Genomic DNA, 20,767 nt, shown 5'->3' with positions numbered 1-20,767 from the left:
AATGAGTTATTTTGTGTATGCAAGTTATGTTCGGATAATGGAAGTGTCTGCTTAGCACCAAGACATGTTCATATTAGAAATTCTGATGAAAATATTTGTAAACAAAATTCACATTTTTATGCCTCTCAAATGGGGGAGATGACACATGATTTACCTTAGGATATTTGTCATTTTGTTACTTACCAAAAAACACAATTTAAACAAACTGATTTTTTGAAAACATTGGGAAGGTATGGGCAAAGATACACAAAACGGGAAATCAATGGTAACATCAGACGAGACAGAATTTAGAGTTAAAGTAATAAAAGGATAAGGAGGAATATAATGTAACAGTAAAAAACATACTTTCCATAGAAGACATTATAATCATAAACCTATATGCACCAAACAATATAACACTTTCATTGAATTCCAACTATTTTGGCCTTTTTACATTCCTTAAATGAGCCAAAATAGTTCCAGACTCAGGCCTTTGTGGCTACAGTGTCCTCTGCCTGAGACGCACGTCCTCTAAGTTTGCTTTCTCATCTCATTTGGTTCTCTGCCTAAACATCTCTTCCCCACTCACCGTAATGAAGACTGAATATTCTATCTGATTTGTCACCTATGATCCTAAAACCTGGAGTTGTTCAATAACTGACTACATACAGGAGATCTTATTGATACGGGAAACATTAAAGATACCCAGGGCCCTGAATCCACCTACCCTAAATTTTATTAGGTTCTCAATAATAGCATCAGAATCCTCTAAGCAAATGTACTCTTTATTCAAGAGTTTAGACCCAAAACCCCACAGGAAAATCAGCCCACAGCTTCTCTCAATCCCTTTCCTCAACAGCCAATCCTAATCTAGACCATTAATTTCTTACCATCGTAAAAGTGAGAAGAATCACAGAGAAATACATGCAATGGAAAAGATACTAATTATTTCTGTATTTGTCGCCTGTGGCGCTGTAACGATTTCCCACATACTTTTGTGTCTTAAACTAAAATAAATTTGTTCTCCCATAGTTCTGGAGAAAAAGGCTGCCATGAAGGTGCTGGCAGCGCCGCACTCCCTCCAGTGGCCTCAGGTGAGCACATATTCCCTACCTGCTGCAGTTCCGGAGTTTGTGACCAGATAACAAATCTCTGCCTCCATCTTCACATTGCCTTCTCGTGTGTGTGTGTGTGTGTGTGTGTGTGCGTGTGTGTGTGTGTGTGTGTGTGAAATTCCCTCTATCACTCTCTCATAAAGACACTTATGATGGCATTTAGGGCACACCTGGGTAATTGAGGGTTATCTCCCCATCTCATGATTCTTAATCACATCTACAAAGACTCTTTTTCCAAATAAGATAACATTTACAGGTCCCACATATTAGGATCTGGTATCTTTGGGTCAACCGCCTTAGTCTTCTCAGGCTGCCACAAAAAAAAATATATAATAATAACAATCACTGTGAAGCTTACACAACAGAAATGTTTTCTCTGAAGGCTGGAAAGCTGAAGATCAAGGCTCCAAAAGGAGTCTGTTTCTGGTGAGGGTTCCCTTCCAGATGGTCACCTTCTTGCTCTGTCTTCACAGGGTGGAGAGGGGTAGATCTTTGGTGTCTCCTTCTCTTCTCATATGGGCACCAGCCCTATCACATTAGAGACCTATACTTACAACCTTTGTTAAACTTTATTATCTCCTGGATGAGGCAGGGGGGGTTTATGACAAGGCTGACTTTAGACATACTGAGTTTGGGGATGTCTCTGAGGTTTCCCAGAGCTGATGTCGAGGTGATTTAATATGAGTCTAACACTCAAAGGAGCTTGTCGGAAAGGTCTACTCTAGTGATCAAAGTGTGTGAGTCATCCAGAGGATACTGGTCTGCAGCTCCTGGAGCTTACACAATTTGGAAACTCTAATTAAGCACAATAACACAAGAACATAAAATTCAGTACAGAAGTGTACATTTATTTAGAGTTAAAATAAAATCTCAACAAATTACAAGTACTAAAAACTGAAAATACCACTAGCATCACAAGATTCAGAAAAATAACATAACAGTTTGTATGATTTAACTGCCTGATGTAACTCCATAATAGATCTCTCTTCCACATTTTAGGCCATCTACAATTTGATGATCTTTTCTTACGATAATTCTTTTTTATATTTTTCATAAGAAATAGTAATGAAATTCAGACCTTCCTCTAACATGGTTAATTAAAATTGGTTTCATATTATTGATAATTGGTATACATAGAACATGTAACTTCATAGACAGATGTACTTGCCTTCCTACTGCTGCCACAGGTTCATGCCCTACATTCAGGAATTCTGATACATTTACTCTGGCTTATTTTTTTAAAAACAGAAAAATATGTGATGCTTTTATAATGGTATACACTGTGCTATCAAATGTATTTCAGACAGGAAAGAAATCCTTTTTTAACTTTTAAGTTCAGAGGTACATGTGCAGCTTTCTTATGTAGGTAAATTCATGTCACAGGGATTTATTGTACAGATTATTTCATCACTTAGGTATTAAGTCTTGTATCCATTAGTTATTTTTCCCGATCCTCTCCCTCCTCCCACTCTTCATGCTCTGGTAGGCCCCGGTGTCTGCTGTTCCCTTGCAAGTGTCCATGTGTTCTCACAGGAAAGATACTCTATTTTGCCATGGCATCAATGGGAAATTCATCCGTCACTTCAGTTTACACATTTGGTGGATGGAAAAAACTTCCCACAAACTAGCTTCTGGCTCCATATATTTTATTTGTTATTGATTTATTTATTTTGAGACTGAGTCTCCCTCTGTTGCCCAGGCTGGAGTGCAGTGACATAATCTCAGCTCACTGCAACTTCCCCATTCTGGGTTCAAGTGATTCGCCTGCATCAGCCTCCCGAGCAGCTGGGATTACAGGTGCCCACCACCACACCCAGTTAATTTTTGTATTTATGTTAGAAATAGGGTTTCACCATATTGGCCAGGCTGGTCTCAAACTCCTGACCTCAGGTGATCCACCCACCTTGGCCTTCCCAAAGTGCTGGGATTACAGGTGTGAGCCACCATGCCCAGCCTGGCTCCCTATATTTTTAAATTTGTGTCTCCTCCACTACCCACTTACACTGAGTGTTAAGTGCCTAGAAAACACACGTAGCCCTACAAGAGCTTCTAGCCTTCACCTTTGTATCACCATCTGCTGGGAGAGGTGGGAAAGTGAGCATTAAGAATATTCTGGAAGTCATTCCTACACCAGTAAAGTGAGCAGTAACTTTACTGTACACAAAGGCACCTAAAACCACATGTGTGTGTTCCACTCGAGACAAACCAAATAAATTCTAGGGCATCCCCTTAGATATGTCCAAAAGCTTCCTGTAGCCACCTACATTTGCAAATTGGGCAAAATTATATGCCTGTGAATATATGTCCAAAAGTAGATATGTCCCCTTAGATATGTCCAAAAGCTTCCTGTAGCCACCTACATTTGCAAATTGGGCAAGATTATATGACCCTGCGAATATATTGCTATGGCCCCTCCCAGAGCTTTAGAAGGGCTGATGCCAGTGGGTGGGACCCTAATGTTTTATGAGCATCACAGGAAATTCATCTCCCATTTTGGGTGTGTATTAGATACCTCTAGAGCAGGCCTTCTCTTCTGGCACTATTGACATTTGGATTTGGGGTGGATAATTCTTTGCATGAAGGACTGTCTTGTGTATTGTAGGATGTTTAGCATCATCCCTGGCCTCCACCCACTGGATGCCACTAGTACCCCATCCTTACTTCAGTCAAAGGTCTTCGGACATTGCCAGATATCCCCTGAGCACGACACCACTGCTGTTGAAAACTACTGATCTAGAAACAGAGTTCAGAGAGAGAACAACACATTTACTTAGTGAAGGTTTATCGAATGCCTATGTTTAAAGCCCTAAGGAAGGTCACTTTGCACTTCATACAAGGAAGGTCACTTTGCAGAAGGTCACAGTGCTGTTGGGAAAGCACACGATAAATAATGAATTTCGGTACAATGCAGTAGGTACCATAACAAAGCTATCCAAGACAAATCCAAGACACAACTCTTTCCTACTTCACAAGGCTATTGTGGGGATCAAAACAACAGAGACTGTAAAGTGTGAGATGACTGCATCTAGACCAAGTTTCTTTATGTTGGTTCGTATAAGCTAACATGAGAAAATTGCAGGGAATACTCCAATTAGCCACAACAGTCACTATTTGCAAATGCTGGCCAAGAATGACTGAGAAAGCGTGTTAATTATGACAAGGTAGAAAATCCATCTCCTTTTCTCTTTATTCTGACAGCTATTTCTTTCCACCATGGTAGTCACACTTATATTTGAAATCCACAAATACATAGATAGACTCATTCCTAGGAGAGATGGACAATTTCATTCATAGAAGATTGGCCACAAGGGTTCATTCCAGCTAAATGGAACAGAGAAGAGAGAGGTTAAATCAGTGAGAATTCAGCTTGTGAATGGCACTGTATATAATTGAAGAAAAAAAAAAAAACAAAAACTACCCACCTAATTTGACACAAATCATTCCTCCAGAACTCTTGAGATAACCCTGGTATTTTTCTTACCCTATTGTGTTTTCCCCACAATCAATTATTAAACCTATTGACAACAAAATAAAAGAATTTGAGGGTATATTGAAAATCAGGGCCCATTTCACACAGGGTGTTGTCTCAAATATCACATGTATTTGTTCACGGAAAGCCTTGGAACAGACAATGTGTTCCCTTTGCTGAGCTGTTTGCGTTTCTGTAAAATTAGTAATTGGAGAGGGAATGCCACTAATTCCCATTTCTCCATTTGAAAAGCTACTGCAGGGTCCTTTATGAAATTGAACACTATGTAACTGTGCTCTGCAGAAATGAGTTAACCCATTAGTTCTCCTCTGATTGCATTTAATCACAGGAGCTCCTTACAAGCATTTTCCTTTAATCTTTTTTCTTTATCATCACTCTTTATTTTGCTGATCTTACCTTAATTTGGCCACTCAGAACTTCTTCTAGAGAGTACTTTGTGGCCCTCACGTGGATTAACTAATCAATTATTACAATAATTTCCACTTATATAGTGCTTGATCATTAAAAACTCATTTTGAAATAGGCGAGGGGTGGCTTAACATTGTGGTGTTAAAGCAGTGATTCCTCCAAATGTATTAGTAATAAAATGTGTGCTGGGGCACTGCACCCAGGATTGCAGGCCGTTGCTGTTAAGAGTAAGGTTAAATTACTTAAATTTTTAAAACTCAGAAAAATAATAATGCAGGCATCTCATGGATATAGCAAAAATCATTGAAGAAGGCGTGGAATAAGTGATATTTCAGAGATCCTAGCTAAGAGGATGGGCTTCAGGGCTGAGACAGCCTAGACTGAGATATGTCTTTCTCACCTACCAGGGCTCATGTTATCTTTGACAAGTTACTGATCTTTAAACCACAGGTTATCATCTTTGAGTGGGGTTAATCCCACTTACAGTGTTGTCGTGAGATTAAGCCAGATCATCCATTTACAGTCGGTCCAACCTTATGCTTGATATATAAACATGCAGGACATTTCAGGATAAGGAAAAGAAGCGATTACTCTGCCATACACTATCACTGTACACATGCACACATACACACACAGGCATGCACGCTTCATGCATAAACAAACTGAACAAAGAGGCCAACTTTATAAAATATGGTTATTTTACTCATCAATTGGCTAGTTATTAATTGAGAAAAAACTTGACTCAATTCAGTCAAAAGAGATCCATATCATTAATTAGTTAGTTAGTTAACTGATTAGTTGTTTATGTAACTGGCTAATTAGTTACTTAGTGTAAGGCTTGTTTCTGTGAGTTCTCTGGTTCAGGATCTAAAATCCTCAACATTATTTATGTTTGGGGCCAGCTAATTCTCTGTCGTGGGCCTTTCCTGAGCATTGTAGGATGTTTAGCAGCAACTCTGACCTCAACACACCTAGTGCCAGTAGCACCCGCCTTCCCTAGTTTCGACAACAAAAAATGTGTCCAAACATTGCCATGCATCCTCTGGGTTGAGAATGACTACTTGGGTCCAACATGCCAAACGTTTATACTAACAGTCATGTAATTTTCTCCCATCTGCTAATTATTTTTAAATCTCATTTCCCTCCAACCCTGAATTTAATGACCAAACTGAGTATGAAATTTTGAGCCTGGCTAATAATTTTTTAAAATAGAATTGCCAGTTGTTCCTCATTATAATTGTTATTTTAAAATTACTACCTTGATTTCAAAATATTTGGCCTGGGAGGGGTCCCAATTGTGCTGACAATTGAAAAATTATAAATTAGTCTCTGCCATCAAATCTCTTATGCTTTAGTTTGGGAAATGATACACAAAACTGAAAAATTTTTAATGGGGGTAATCAGTAGAGCATGTAATTCTCCAGAATTCTGCACGTCTATGTGAAGGAGGTTGTGGTGAATTCTAGTAGTGTCTACAAAAACATTTGTAGTAGAAACTAGCCCACACCAGTTTAGGGTGCACAAACACTCGGGAGTAGGGTTTCCAGGGTTTAAAGAGTATTAGGCCAGGGACAGAATGGAAAACAGAGCAGCAGGATGGTGAAGGTAATGGGACGTTCAGGGTGAGAGACAGCGACATTTTGGGGAAAATGACTTTTAGGAATATTTGGGTATGGCACACCGTGTCATTTTGGCTGCTAGATTAGCTCCCTCAGGGAAATCTGCAATAAAGATTTTCATAATCCCTCATGGTTTGTAGTCACATTTATGCTCTGTTTTGTTTGGACTTGATCTGTGAATGGTGATCAGGGCCGCAGGGCCTCCCTGTTATATCGGGGTCACAGCAGAATCTAGAATTCTAAGATCCGTAACAGTGGGGACCTGTAGTGGATTTACCATGAAGCTAATGAAGCTTAGGTTTCAGAACCCCTCATTTGGAAGACCTCCTCCCTGGCCCTGAATCTAACTGCATGTATGTAATTTAATGTTCTTTTCCTAAAGAGGACCCCCCAAGTAAAGGTCTAAGTTGCCTTGAAGTTTGGCTCTTCCCTTAGTGAATACCAAGTCTCTTTGGTTCTCCTCTGTATCCTCAGAATCTCCCACAGTGCCTGGAACATAATAGACACAAAATTATGTTTGCTGAGTGACTGAGTGATCCAATCAATGAACAAAGAAAGGCAATAGTGATTTAACCACTTCAGGAAAGCATGGGAGGCCATAATGAACTAGAGGCCATAATTTATTACCTACTGATTTAGATCAACAGTAAAAGTCATTGAAGTTCGAAAGAGAGAGTGATCACTCCAGGTGTGATGAAATGGAAAGACATTACAAGCCAATCGTAGATTCAGAGTTTAATGACAACACGATGAGCCATGGCAGCTGGCAAAACCACTGACTCAGAGCTTGGATTCTGAGCTTGAACTCCAACTCCATTGCTTACCAGATGGAAACCACCCAGTTACTCTCTCCAAAATGAGGGCAGACATGGCACCCTCAGCACAGGACACTGGTGGGGATTAGAGAGATGCCACCTGCAGAGCATGCAATGTGGAGCCAAGCACATTGTAGGCACCAGTAAACGTTAGCTAATATTATTACTGAGTGGTATCTCTGTGCCACATATTGTGCTAAATGCTTTCCAAGCCTTAGAAAGAAAAGTGTCCATAAGTAATGGAGAAAAGTCAATATGTATTGAGCATCACTGTAATTCATCAGTGTTCAAGGTACTTCACTATGTTCCCCATTTAATAGTCACTGCAACTCAGTAAGTTTGGTGTTATTATTTCAGTTTTCTAAGTGTAAACTCGAACTGAGAGAAGTTACATGCAAAGATATTAAGTGAGAGAGCAGAGATGAATCACAGACTATTGGACGTCAACACCAATATTTCTATTGATTGGCTTGTTGTGATTCCATCTTGAGGGCTAAGAGCTCAGGTGTAAGAGTTCAAATCTTGAGTCAGCCCCTCTTTGGCCTCTGCAATGTACTTGAGTTGCAGTTGCAGTTTCTGTATCTGCGGAACAAAGAAGACAACAGCACTTATAGGGCCATAGAGAGGATTAAATGAGATGACACATGTGAACGACCTGACTCAGGGTCTGGTACCTGATACATGTTCAATGCATCTTGAGGTTACTATTGGCCAAAATTACAGACAAGTAGAAAGTTCTATGTTGACTCACCTTCAAACCCCAACTTAATGAGTGTGATGTCTTCAAGGAGTGCCCTAAGAAAAATATATATATTTCAAATTCAAATTATGCCCACCCAATTAACTGAAAATGTCTGCTTCCATCACACATTAGCATGATTTACTGAGAACATTCTCATGGAGAAATTGGGAAAAGTAAGAGAAGTGGATCTCAGGAAAGAAGTGAATTTCATGAAGGTTAGAGGGAGACGCAATTCCCGTGCCACAGAGTCACGTGACCCTAGATCTCTGAGGAGAAAATTGTGGTTTTTGGCATAGGCAGTTCAGGATCATGTGGAGGACAGGGAGCTCTCTGGGATAGCAACAGTGACCTCTAAGATGGCAGCCAAATCTTTGGTTTTAAAAGTTATTAATCTTCACATGAAATTCCTAGTCAGTGGCAGGGGGAATATTAGTATTATTTAATTTCATTCAAATTACACTACAGAAAAACAATTAAGGTGAATAATTATGAAAGTGAGGTCAACTCAATTTTCTATAATAATGTTTTTTTGTTCCCAGGCTCATTATTGCTAATTCCTTTCATAATCTTTGCCATCTAACCTCATTTGTTTCATTTATAAGTGGCAAGAAACGCACATCACAAAACAGCAATGAAATCAAGACAGCAGCATGTCACTTTGGTGATCTCTGGAGAAAGTAATTATTGTCTCTAGTTAACCTTTTAGGGAAAAACTCATCTGCATATTCCCAATGTAGGTATTATATTTGTCAAAGTAAAATTTTCCTTTTTTGATTTTTTTTAGTCATACAATCTACCTGGAGAAAGTAGAGGCTTGCCTGAACCTGAGGCTTTATTCTGATGCTCTGAATACTTAAAAACCAAATGAAAAAGCACTCAAGTAGGTTTTAAATGGGCTTTTAGTGGAACACAAAACACATACACACACTCGTTTTTAAACATTCAAAATCATCTTGCTTATGCAGCTTCAAAAAAAAAAAAAGATTTTTCATGTTCGTTACCAAGGCTCTCATATTTGAGATCCTCAGAATTTAATTTGATGCCATTCCTGCACTTTAAACCTGTGCTGTTTAGGTTTATGAAGATTCTCGAAAATGTAACTAACAAAGGTATGCCCTACTTTAAAAGCATTGTGTCTTAGACACAGCAATTTTACTTTCTAGAAACTTACCACAAAGCAGGATGGGTGAACTTTTGGATGACTGACAACCCTGCCCTTCAGGTGCTTAAATACTTTGATTATCACCCTTTTGCTGATCACTAAAGAAACACTCAAGAACACTCAAAGAAACACTCAAGAACATTCAAACATAGCTCTGTGCCCTCAGACCCTACAAATAGGTATGTATTAATTTAGCAAACACATAAATACATAGTGGCTCATGCCTATAATCCCAGCACTTTGGGAGGCTGAGGAAGAAGAATTGCTTGAGCCTGGGAGTTCCAGACCAGCCTGCACAACATAATGAGACCTTGTCTCTACAAAAAACTTAAAAAATCAGCCAGGTGTAGTGGGGTATACCTGTAGTCCCAGCTACTTGGGAGGCTGATGTGGGAGGATCACCTGAGCCCAAGAGGTTGAGGCTGCAGTAAGCTATGATTACACCACTGCACTCCAGCCTGAGGAACAGAGTAAGACCCTGTCTCAAAAAGCAAACAAACAAACAAAAACAGCAACAACAAAACCAAAAAAGAAATACACAAACCAAGAAGGGTATGATTCACAGTTGCAGTAAGTCCTTTCAAGGCCGTGGACAGGATGAAGGAACAGAGATCAATGGAGGATTCTAAAGGAGTCAGCTCCCTGCACACATTCCCTTGTCACACCCATGGAGTCACTTGCACCCTGCTGGGCAGTTCCCTCACTCTCCAAGAGCTTCCTACCCCTAGCACCTGCATCTCTCTGCCATAGAGCCTTCTGTAATACGCAAGCATCATGCTCAATCTGTACTAGCAGAAGCTGGAAGTGCCAAATAATGAGCCCCTCCATACGTGGAGGATGAGAACTGGTGGAAACCCATCATGGCTTCCCAGCCCCTTATAGCACAACTTGGAGGAGGTTTCACACTGTGTCCCAGAAACTCCCTGCAGGATTGAGTTCCACTTGCCTGCAGTGATCAATTTCTCATCAATATCACCTTGACTTAACTCTCCTTCCTTCTCTATTCCTCTGATTCCCGGGATCACCATCTAAATAAACTACTCAAGTCTGCCTTTGGGAAACCATGTGAGAAAGTCCAATTCAAACTGGTTCATAAATGAAGAGAAGGAGCCCACCCTTGAGCATCTGGGGAGAAGCATTTCATAGAAGAGGAAGTAACATCATGGCCAAAGGCCTTGAGGTGGGAAGCCGCTGTTGTTACACTGCAGAGTTGGAAAGGAGACCAACGTGGTGGAAGCCCAGGGTTCCAGGAAAGCCAGGAAGGCACTGGAGGCCTGAGACCAAGGTGGGACCAGATCGTGGGAACCTGGTAGGCCATGGTATGGACTTAAGGTTGTGTTCTAAATGTACCTCCACCTTCCAAATAAAGAAACTGAACAAGAGAGAGGCTGCAAAACAAGGGCAGGTGGCTAGCGGGTATTTGAGTGAGAATCTAAAAATAGTGTGTATTAGTCAGGGTTCTCTAGAAGGACAGGACTAATAGGACAGCTGTACATTTACAGTCACAAGGTAAAGTCCCACAATAGGCTGCCTGAAAGCAGAGGAGCAAGGAAGCCAGTCCCAGTCCCAAAACCTCCAAAGTAGAGAAGCTGACAATACAGGCTTCAGTCTGTGGCCAAAGGTCCGAGAGTGCCTGGCAAACCACTGGTGTAGATCCAAGAGTCCAAAGCTGAAGAACCTGGAGTCTGATGTCGAGGGCAGGAAGCATCCAGCACAGGAGGAAGATGGAGGTCAGAAGCCTCAGCCAGTCTAGTCCTTCCATGTTCCTCTGCCTGCTTTTATCCTAGCCATGCTGGCAGCTGATTAGATGGTGCCCACCAAGACTGAGGGTGGGTCTGCCTCTCCCAGTCCACTGACTCAAATGTTAATCTCTTTTGGCAACACCCACACAGACACACCCAGGAACAATACTTTGCATTCTTCAATCCAATCAAGCTGACACTCAATATTAATCGTCGCACAGGGCAATATGAATACTGATCCCACCTTTTTAGCCACTCTTCTATTAAACCTGTTCTAAAGTAGCTTAAACCTGTATTTCCCCTCCTGATTTACACCAGGCTGGCTACTCAGTCCCTTTTCACACCTTCCTGCCAAAGGTCTCGGTTCTGTCCTGCTACCAATATGACAGATAATGAACTCCGTTCCTTACATCAGCTGGAAGAGCTGAGCACCTGCATTCCTAGCCAATCTCTGGCACATCCTTTTGCAAACATCAAGATATATGGCCTCTGTAAATTTTCTGAGACATATTAATGTTCACCTCCATAATGCCTTAATTGTACAGAAACCATTAGACAATAATGTGAAGGTGACAAAGGGATGCATGCAAATGGTAAAGAAAGAGAGCAAGATGCCTAAATTAAAAGGGGTGAAGGGTCCAGGACAGTCTTTCATGGGGGAAAAGATTCATGGAGATTTGCTGTCTTAACAAGAATGGACTGCCTCATAAATTATCTCAATATGATGCCCGTAAGTCAAGGGGAACTTCTGTAAAGTAGGAATTTACAAAAGGTTAAATTAAAATGAAGGCAGAACAATTATTTTTGTCCTCCCGCCTAGCAGGGCTTCTGCTAATGTTTGTGTACAGAAGTGATAACGGCGGGATACTTCAAAGCCTTTTCAGGGAAAATCATATCGTTGGTGAGAAAGGATTTGATTTTGTAAAAAGCTTACATTGTCAGTGATATTGAAAATAAAAAGACAAGATTGCATGAGCTAAGTACTTTATTTTCGTTAGTGTTCATGGGGTTCCATGGATCCTCATTGTGCCCATAATTGGGGTTTTAAAAATGGGAATAAAGCAGAGTATGTTTTCCTTTGTCTGTGAAGATGGCATTCCTGACCCACCAGTGCAGGGCCACACACTTTGAATTTTGTTTCTGGGGAAGAAGACACATTTGCTTCAAGGGCTCCTGATTCTCTTGGCAAGGCCAGAACATTTGATCAGGGACCACTGTGAGAGCAACATGTTGAGTTTGCCCTCATGTTTTCCTTGATCCAGTCCCCTTGGGTACTTTGGTTAACTTCACAGAGAGAAAGAAGTAGAATAAACTGGGAAAAAATAACAATTTCCGGCCAATTAAAATGGAAGCATCATATGAGCAGAGGGCATACATCCTACGATTTCTTAACCTCAATGCCTGTCCCTGGACCTGTCATTTATAGGAAGTGCATTTGTTGCAAATAACCCAAAGCCCAATGTAACTCAAAATATAGAAAGCAATTTTCTTATACAACTAGAAATCTAGAGGTGGGGTCATGTCTAGAGTCATTAATTTCCTCAGCAACATTATCCAAGAACCCATGCTGTTTCAACATTTATCTCATGTAGATTAGGTCCACAAGTCTGCTCCCTTTGAGGACCCCTAACTGTATTTTTTTAAGAGCAAGAACAACCTTCCTGGAAGCTTTCTGGTGACTTCACATGTCATTGCCCCAAATTCTACTTATGTTTATGCCTTAAACAAACCAACAGCAAAGGAAATGGCACTAAGAGGGTTGGCTTAGATAATCAAGACTTGCCCTTGGGTTTGGAAATGGAGCAGCCTTCTCTCAAACACAGTCACTTCAAGGGGGGATAGTTGAACAAAGTCAATGGTTCTGATTAAAAAAAAGTAATAATAAAACAGGAATGGAAGGTGGGAGTAGATATTGGCAATCAACAGCCTCCACTAGAACAACAAATTTTGGTAAATGTTTATTGAAGAAAACATTGAATGAAACAAATGAGTCTGTCCGGTGTCATTCATGATTTCCTTCTTTGGGGATGTTGATTTTGGTTTGTTTCTAGGGAGTGTCTGTTGTTTTTTGTCTTTCCAGCATTTATTCCTCCTTCTTCTCATAATAACGTTCCTATTTTTCCTTAAAAACCCCAAAGACTCCATCATCAATGCATGTGGATTGATTGGTGCTAACCTCCTCCCACATACATGAGACACATATCCAAAATCTGACCCATTAGTGTCTTCCATTCCTCTTGCCACAGCAATCGATCCACCTGAAAGATTAATCTAATGAGAGTTAATTCAGAGGAGCTATGGGAAAGGTTGATGTCTCTTCCCAACAGAATTAGAAGGTGTTTAGAGCTACAATAATGTAATCATGGACGGTTTTTGTTTAAAATGGGGAGAAAGGGAGAGCACGAAAATGAATCCAACACTGAGAAAAGAAAAACCAGGAAATGAAGAGAGACTAAATCTTGAAGACACTGTTTAGACTCTAGATCTAGGCATGCCTGAATGAGCAAAGAATGTGCTTAATTCTGAACTTTTTTTTTGAGACAGAGTCTCACTCTGTCACCCAGGTTGGAGTGCAGTGGCACAATCTTGGCTCACTGCAACCTCTGCCATCCAGGTTCAAGCGATTCTCCTGTCTCAGCCTCCTGAGTAGCTCGGATTACAGGCACCTGCCACCACACCCGGCTAATTTTTGTAATTTTAGTAGAGACGGGGTTTCACCATCTTGGTCAGTCTGGTCTTGAACTCCTGACCTCATGATCACCTGTCTTGGCCTCCCAAAGTGCTGGGATTTCACACGTGAGCCACTGTGCCCAGCCCAATTCTGAACCTTTAGCCAAATAATTCAGTATATTCTTTGTTTTCCCTTAAGTCAGTTTAAATTGAGTTTCTATCACTTGCAACCAAAAGAGTCCTACCTAATTCATATTTTTTATCCCTACTGTGCTGTGAGTTTTCTAAGAACTGAGGCTCTGACATATCCATCTCACCATTTCCATAGCCCCCAGTACGTAGCAAATTTTTTCCTAACCTTTTTGTAATATGAGAATTTGTTTAATATAAAAAATATTAAGACTTTCACGCAATAGTGCTTTTGCTTTTGAATATCTGTTGAGTGAGAAAATATATAACAGAAAGCTACTCTGAAACTAAGGGTACTTTTGTTAAATTTCTATTTTATGATTCACAAAGGCCTCCACCTACATTTTAAAATAGTCGTATATAATGTGCAAACACATTACCTATTTAGCCTAAACAAATTTTGATTCGCATGTTGATTTGTGGTTCTGAATTTAATTACCGCACAAGGAGAGCCACAGACCACAATCTGGAACACCAGAAGAAAGTGAGTGGTAAATGAATATTTGTAGAATGCTATATAATAAATGAATCAATGGCTGACCCCTTGAAATACACTTTTCAGATGACTAGCTCATGTGACAAGCATCATCCAAAGAGGATATCAAAATCTCAAGGTCCATAGATGATTGTTCTAGGAAATTTTGAAGTTGAATACTTGTAGGTAGGGTGTGTACTCTCAACTTCATCATAATTCATACCAGTCTCTGGTGTCTCCAATGACACAAAGCACCCATTTAAATCTCCTGCCATCCCGGTAGGCATTTGGATTTGTGAGTCCCTGGTGTGGAAGATGTTTGTAGTTACCTACTTATTATCCATTTTCACCTTCTTATTTAACTTAAAAGAGCAATGTGGGGTCTAGGCACAGTGGCTCATGCTTGTAATCCCAGCATTTTGGGAGACCGACGCAGGAGGATTACTTGAGCTCAGGAGTTTGGGACCAGCCTGCGCAACATAGTGAAACCTCATCTCTACAAAACACCAAAAAATTAGCTGGGTGTGGTGGTGCATGCCTGTGGTCCCAGCTACTCTGGAGGCTGAGGTGAGGGGGTTCCTTGAGCCCAAGATTTCGAGGCTACAGTGAGCTGTGATCATGCTACTGTGCTCCAGCCTGGGCAACAGAGCAAGACCCCATCTCAAAACAAAAACAAAACAATGAACAATGAACAAAAGAACAATGTGGAAACCCAAAAAGATCAGTTCCGCAGGCTCCAGTATAGCTAGTTCTAGCCGTGTGACATAGTTTTGCCCAAGGAAACGTAATTGGAAGTCCGCTGGGTGGGGATTTCTGGGAATCTCTAAAAAAGTATTTTTTTATAAAAATAAGCCAAATCAACTGACATATAACTTCTGCTCACTGTCCTTTCCCTATCTGCCTCCCTGGAATGTAGGCATAGTGTCTAGAGGTGGAGCCACCATGTTGCCAAAAGCCTGAAGACAGAAGCCATACACCAAGGATGGTGAAAGGAACCCAGGGTCCTTGATGGACTCAGGAAACCTTTGTACTATGCCTGGAATACACAACCCCAGTCTTCTTGTGATAAGAGAAACATATAAACCCTAACTTGTTGTGTTGTCAGGTTTCTGTTACCAAATTCTGCCATTGTAGCAATTGCAGCATGAAAGCATTCATACACAATACATCATGGATGGGTGTGGCTGTGTGCCAATAAAACTTTATTTACAAAAGCACAGTGGGCTGGATTTGGTCTGAGGACCATAGTTTGCTGATCTGTGTTCTACATATTCTCATGGTGATAGCTGTAGAATTGTTGCTTATACTTCTTTTTTAGTTCTTCCAATTTACCTTACACACTGCTACTAGTCTGTAAGAAACTACTGGAGACAAGAGAAAAAGCAGAGTCCTTCCATGTGCTTTCCATTTCATAAAGGCACTAGGATGGGCATAGATAGAAGAAAATAAGGATTATGCCCTAAAAGATATAAAAGGATTCATGGCTCAATCCTTCTGTTAAGGATGTTGAATATGTCTTCTCAAGGATCCCTTTTGAGAAGGAAGAGAATAAGGGGACAATACAGGATTTGGGTTAAGAGCTAGAGGTTGCAGGACTGGCAGACTGTCACTCAGGAGAATATTAAGACTTGTTCAAGGGAAGTTAATATAAGTGATAAGACTGTAGGTTCTGAAGACAGGGCCTCTGTAAAATACCACTAAAGTGGTGTTTGACAATTCCTACCATTTGTTTTGAGAAAAATGCGCCTGATACAGATATTCCAGAGTAGCAAGATCTCCTAGAGAGACATCAAGATAAGGGTGGAGCACATTCACTTTGTAAGAATTGCCCATCCACTCCCTCTTTTCTGTGTTATTCTTCACAGTTTACTTACAATGGACGTTCCCTCTCTTCTCCCTCCACTCTATGCCCCTTCCACTGCATAACACCTATGAAATCTGTACCCAAGTCACTTCCCTGAATTGTCCTAGTGCCTTGGCACAATGCTTGGCTCAACTTTGCTTCTATCAGAGTGAAGCTCAGGACCTTTGCTCAGAGAAGTGACTCTCTCTCCCTTCCTGGATGTGAATAATGAAATATACAGTTTCGTTCCTAAGGCATCCTTCAAGGAACCCAGTCTCAGGATAAAGCCAACCTAGGAAGGAGGGCAGAACAAAGGTCATCTCAAAGAAATGAAACTGGAGTTCTGAATTAGCTCTGTTTGAAAACTGTTCACCTCTATTTTTTTAACTCTCTGAGTCAGTAAGTTCCCTTTCTGATTAAACCAAAGGTCAGCAAACTACAGCCTGTGGGTAAAATTCAGCCCACTATATTTTTTATGGCCCTCAAGCTAATGGTGGTTTTTATAGGTGAATGTTCACAATTGATTTGATGATAGGAAATACTAAATTTGAGCCTCAATTAAGAAAAATCCTTTATCTCTCTCAAATTAAGATTTTTTTTTTTCCAGAGATGAGCTCTCATTATGTTCCTCAGGATGGAATGCAATGGCTGTTCATAGGTGCAATTATAGCACACTACAGCCTCTAACACCTGGCCTCAGCCAATCCTCCTGCATCAGCCTCCTGAGTAGCTGGGATTACAGGACCTTGCCACTGTGCCTGGTTTTCTCAAAATTAAGAATTCTACTTTTTTTCTCATTAGTAGACCTGTATTACAAAAACTTGAACTCAATTATTATTTTTTGAATTTTATCATTGAAAAGTGTATGAAAATGTGTCTTCCTTATTGTTGCATAAGTGCCCACTTAATATTCTCTATTTTCCCTCTTGACTCTTGAGGCTTAAAATATGTATTCTCTGTCCCTTTACTGAAACAGTTTGTGCACTGCTATGTTAAGCTATTATATTTCACTTATCTGCAGTATGCCAATAAAATTGTGGTAAGTAATACACATTGTTTTAAGGGAAGAAATGAAATGTGACCACTTTTGCTTCCTAAGTTTCTGCCATATGAAAACTCAACCATACTCATCGAATCAACTGCCTGAAAGGGCCTCCCCTCCAGCCATTACCACCCACTCTAGCTTTCCCTGTCCTTCAACAAGTAAATAGTGTCCTCTTAGATGTGGTTTTTCTGTCCTTTGAATCTTTGATGGTGTGCTTCCCTGTCATATCCTATAATCCTATTACAAAACAATAAAAATTTGGCCTGCAGTGGTGGCTCATGCCTGTAATCCCAGTACTTTGGGAGGCTGAGGTGGGCAGATCACCTGAGCTCAGGAGTTGGAGACAAGCCTGGGCAACATAACAATACCCCATCTCTACCAAAAATACCAAAAAATTAGCTGGGCATGGTGGCGTGAGCCTGTAGTCCCAACTACTTGGAAGGCTGAGGTGAGAGGATCCCTTGAGCCCAGGAGGTCAAGGCTGCAGTGAGCTGAGATTGTTCCACTGCACTCCAGCCTGGGTGACAGAGGAAGATTCTGTCTCAAAAACAAACAAACAAACAAACAAACAAAAAAACAAAAAGAAAACAATTAAAATTTAATATGGGATGATTTATACACTATAAAACAATTATTTTATGGTTCTTAGGGTTTTTACTTCTTTTCTGTATCTAAGCATATCCAGTAATAGTGAGGCATGTATGATTTATATTTTTGTTGAAATTAACTGGAACTAAAATATTATTTTTTTCTCAGAAGACAGCACTTTTTTTTCCTCAGAGGAAAGTACAAAAAGTCAGATGGTGCGGGTGAGAATCTGAACAGTGCTGGTTCTCCTTTTTCTGTTAAAAAAAAAAAAAAAAAAAACCAGCATCTTCCCCCAAGAATGACTGCCATCCAGTTTTACTCCTTGCCACTGGGTGCAGCCAACCGGGACCACCAGCTTCCTGGGTGGTCTTTATGGCCCAAGTCTGGCCATTTATACCTCACTGAGCACAGTGATTGGTTCAAAGGTAAGCACCTGATGCAGTCAGAGCCAATCAGATCCAATCTCAGGATTACCTGGAGTTTCCTGGAGGGAGACACTTTCTTTTCCACGTGACTTGAATTGGAGCTCATGTGAGCTGCTGGAAAGATAGCCTGCCTGAGAAGAAGTCAACACAGAGGAAATCAGAGCAGAGAGGTGGAAAGAGAGAAATCAAGCGCCTGGTAACATCGTTTAAAGAAATAGATTCAATCGTGCCTGAAGCTAGAGCTATTAGACTGGACTGTTCAATTAGATGAACAATAAATTCTTTTTCTGCTGGAGCCAGCTTAAGTTGGGGTTTCTGTCGCTTACAGTGGAAATATACAACCACTATGTGATGCTGTGGCTGTCTTAAGTTGGGTTCTCCCAAAAATAAGCCCGAAGACAAAGATCTGAGTGCAAGTCATTTATTTGGGAGCTGCTCCCAGGAAGTGCTGGTAGTGGGACAAGGAATTAAGACAGGGAAGGAGAGACACCTGAAAGGGTGCCTGATCAAGCATGAGGACACTGAGAACAGCTGAGGAATTGAGAGACACAGGCTAGAGCACACGCCTCAGAAATGTTATTCTTTCTTTGCTCCAGGAGCAAGGAAGCTGGGGTATTTAATCTCCAATTCACGTTCATCATTGGTCCAGAGACTGTTTTTAGGGACCTTAATGGTCCAGCATTTCTAGCCTGCCCCTGGCATGAGAAGGCACATGGAAGGAGAGTTACACGGGGAGAGAATTCCAACGCATGTACTGGAATGCAGACTGGGAAGTAAGCAAGGCTCTCATGGAATCAAACGATTGACTGAATATTTCTGAGTTTCACTTGCTTCACTTGTAAAATGGGGGGACATTCACATCTGTGATGCTTATTTTACAGAATCATTGCAAGAATCAATGAGACTGAATGTGTAAAAGGACTTCTATAATATACAAAGTGCTTCTATAATATACAAGGATGCAGTATTATTATTAGATTGTGTTGTTTTCTTTGACTTATCTAATGCAAAGAAAGAAGAGGCTCAGATGACATATACAAAGCCTAACTCATATACATACAATATAGAAAGAATAGGCTCAGATGACATATGCAAAGCCTAACTCATATACATACAATATGTCCTCTACGCATTAAAGATCCCCAGCAAAGTGGCCCAGGAGTCACAGAAACCCTCAACTTCTTGCTGTCACCCCTTGGATTTCACACCTGTAGTGGCCATATGTTGTTCTGTGCTGTCTGGCATCGGTGGCTCCTCCTAGGACAGCACCTTGATTTCCCTTTGGAAACCACCCTCTTCCGCTGCCATCCCTGTGAGCAAGGTGGGTTGACCCCAGCTCTTGCCTCTGGAGGTGAAAGTATGACTCAAACCTGGGCGATGAGCAAGAGGCTGAGGCTGACAGGGACATGAGAGCAAAGCCACCACACGCTCTGTCCAACACCTCATGAGCCAGCTCTCACCTTGGACATCTATGTCTCTGTCCCTATGTCCATAGTCATATCAGGTTAAGAAATAATGCTGCATTGAGGACAGCAGACCTGACACCAAGTCAATAAGCTGACCCTGATTCGCTGGGTCTTTAACTTCCTTTGGCCTCATTTTCCTCCGGGGTAGAAGCTAAATGGGTTGAACCAGAGCCAGTACTTCATGTCACCCACTGTTGCTGGGTCAGATGCTCCAAGAGAGCCAGCATCTGGACACCTGCCTTGTAGAGGCACAGGGGCCAGGCAATGTTAGCAGAGATGCAATGTCCAGAGAGAAGACAAGCACATTAAGTAAAAGATGTTTGTCTACATCCAACAAGCAGAGTATGAAAAGGGAAAAAGAGAAATGTTCCAGTGGAGAAACCTGCAAACACCACCTCAACCAACAGATCAAGTCGAACATCCCAGTGATGTCACGTGGACGTCATGTGCCCCACGAGGATATGATGAGAAGGCACTTCACCTCTGTCGTTTTCTTCCCCAAAACCCAAAATCTCACTCTAACTGCACAAAAGAAGATAACCCCCAGCTGAGTGATGTTCTGCAAAATATCCAACTGGCACTCTTCAAAATTGCCAGGGTCATAAAAAAAAAAAACAAGGAAAGACAAACTATCACAGACCAGGGGAGATTAGAGAGACGTGGTTAAATGAAAAGTGGTATCTGGGCTAATTCCTGGAACAGAAGTGAGACATTAAAGAAAAACTGTGAAACCCAAATACAGCCTAAAGTTCAGTTGACAGTAATGTACCAATGTTGGTTTCTTAATTTTGACAAATGTATCCCGTTAATGTGAGATGAAAGCCTTACAGGAACTGGGTGAGGGTTATAGAAACTCTGTACCATTTTTGCAACTTTTCTGTAAATCTAAAAATTTGTTTAATAACAGTTTATTTTTTAAAAATTATCCCTTTTATTTTTAGCATTTCTTCCATAAAGCAATCTGAGGAGATGGAGCCAGACAAGAGGCATAGCA

Source organism: Macaca fascicularis, chromosome 10, assembly GCF_037993035.2.
Source record: "Macaca fascicularis isolate 582-1 chromosome 10, T2T-MFA8v1.1".
Taxonomy (NCBI): Eukaryota; Metazoa; Chordata; class Mammalia; order Primates; family Cercopithecidae; genus Macaca; species Macaca fascicularis.
Note: the sequence above shows the minus strand (reverse complement) of the source record.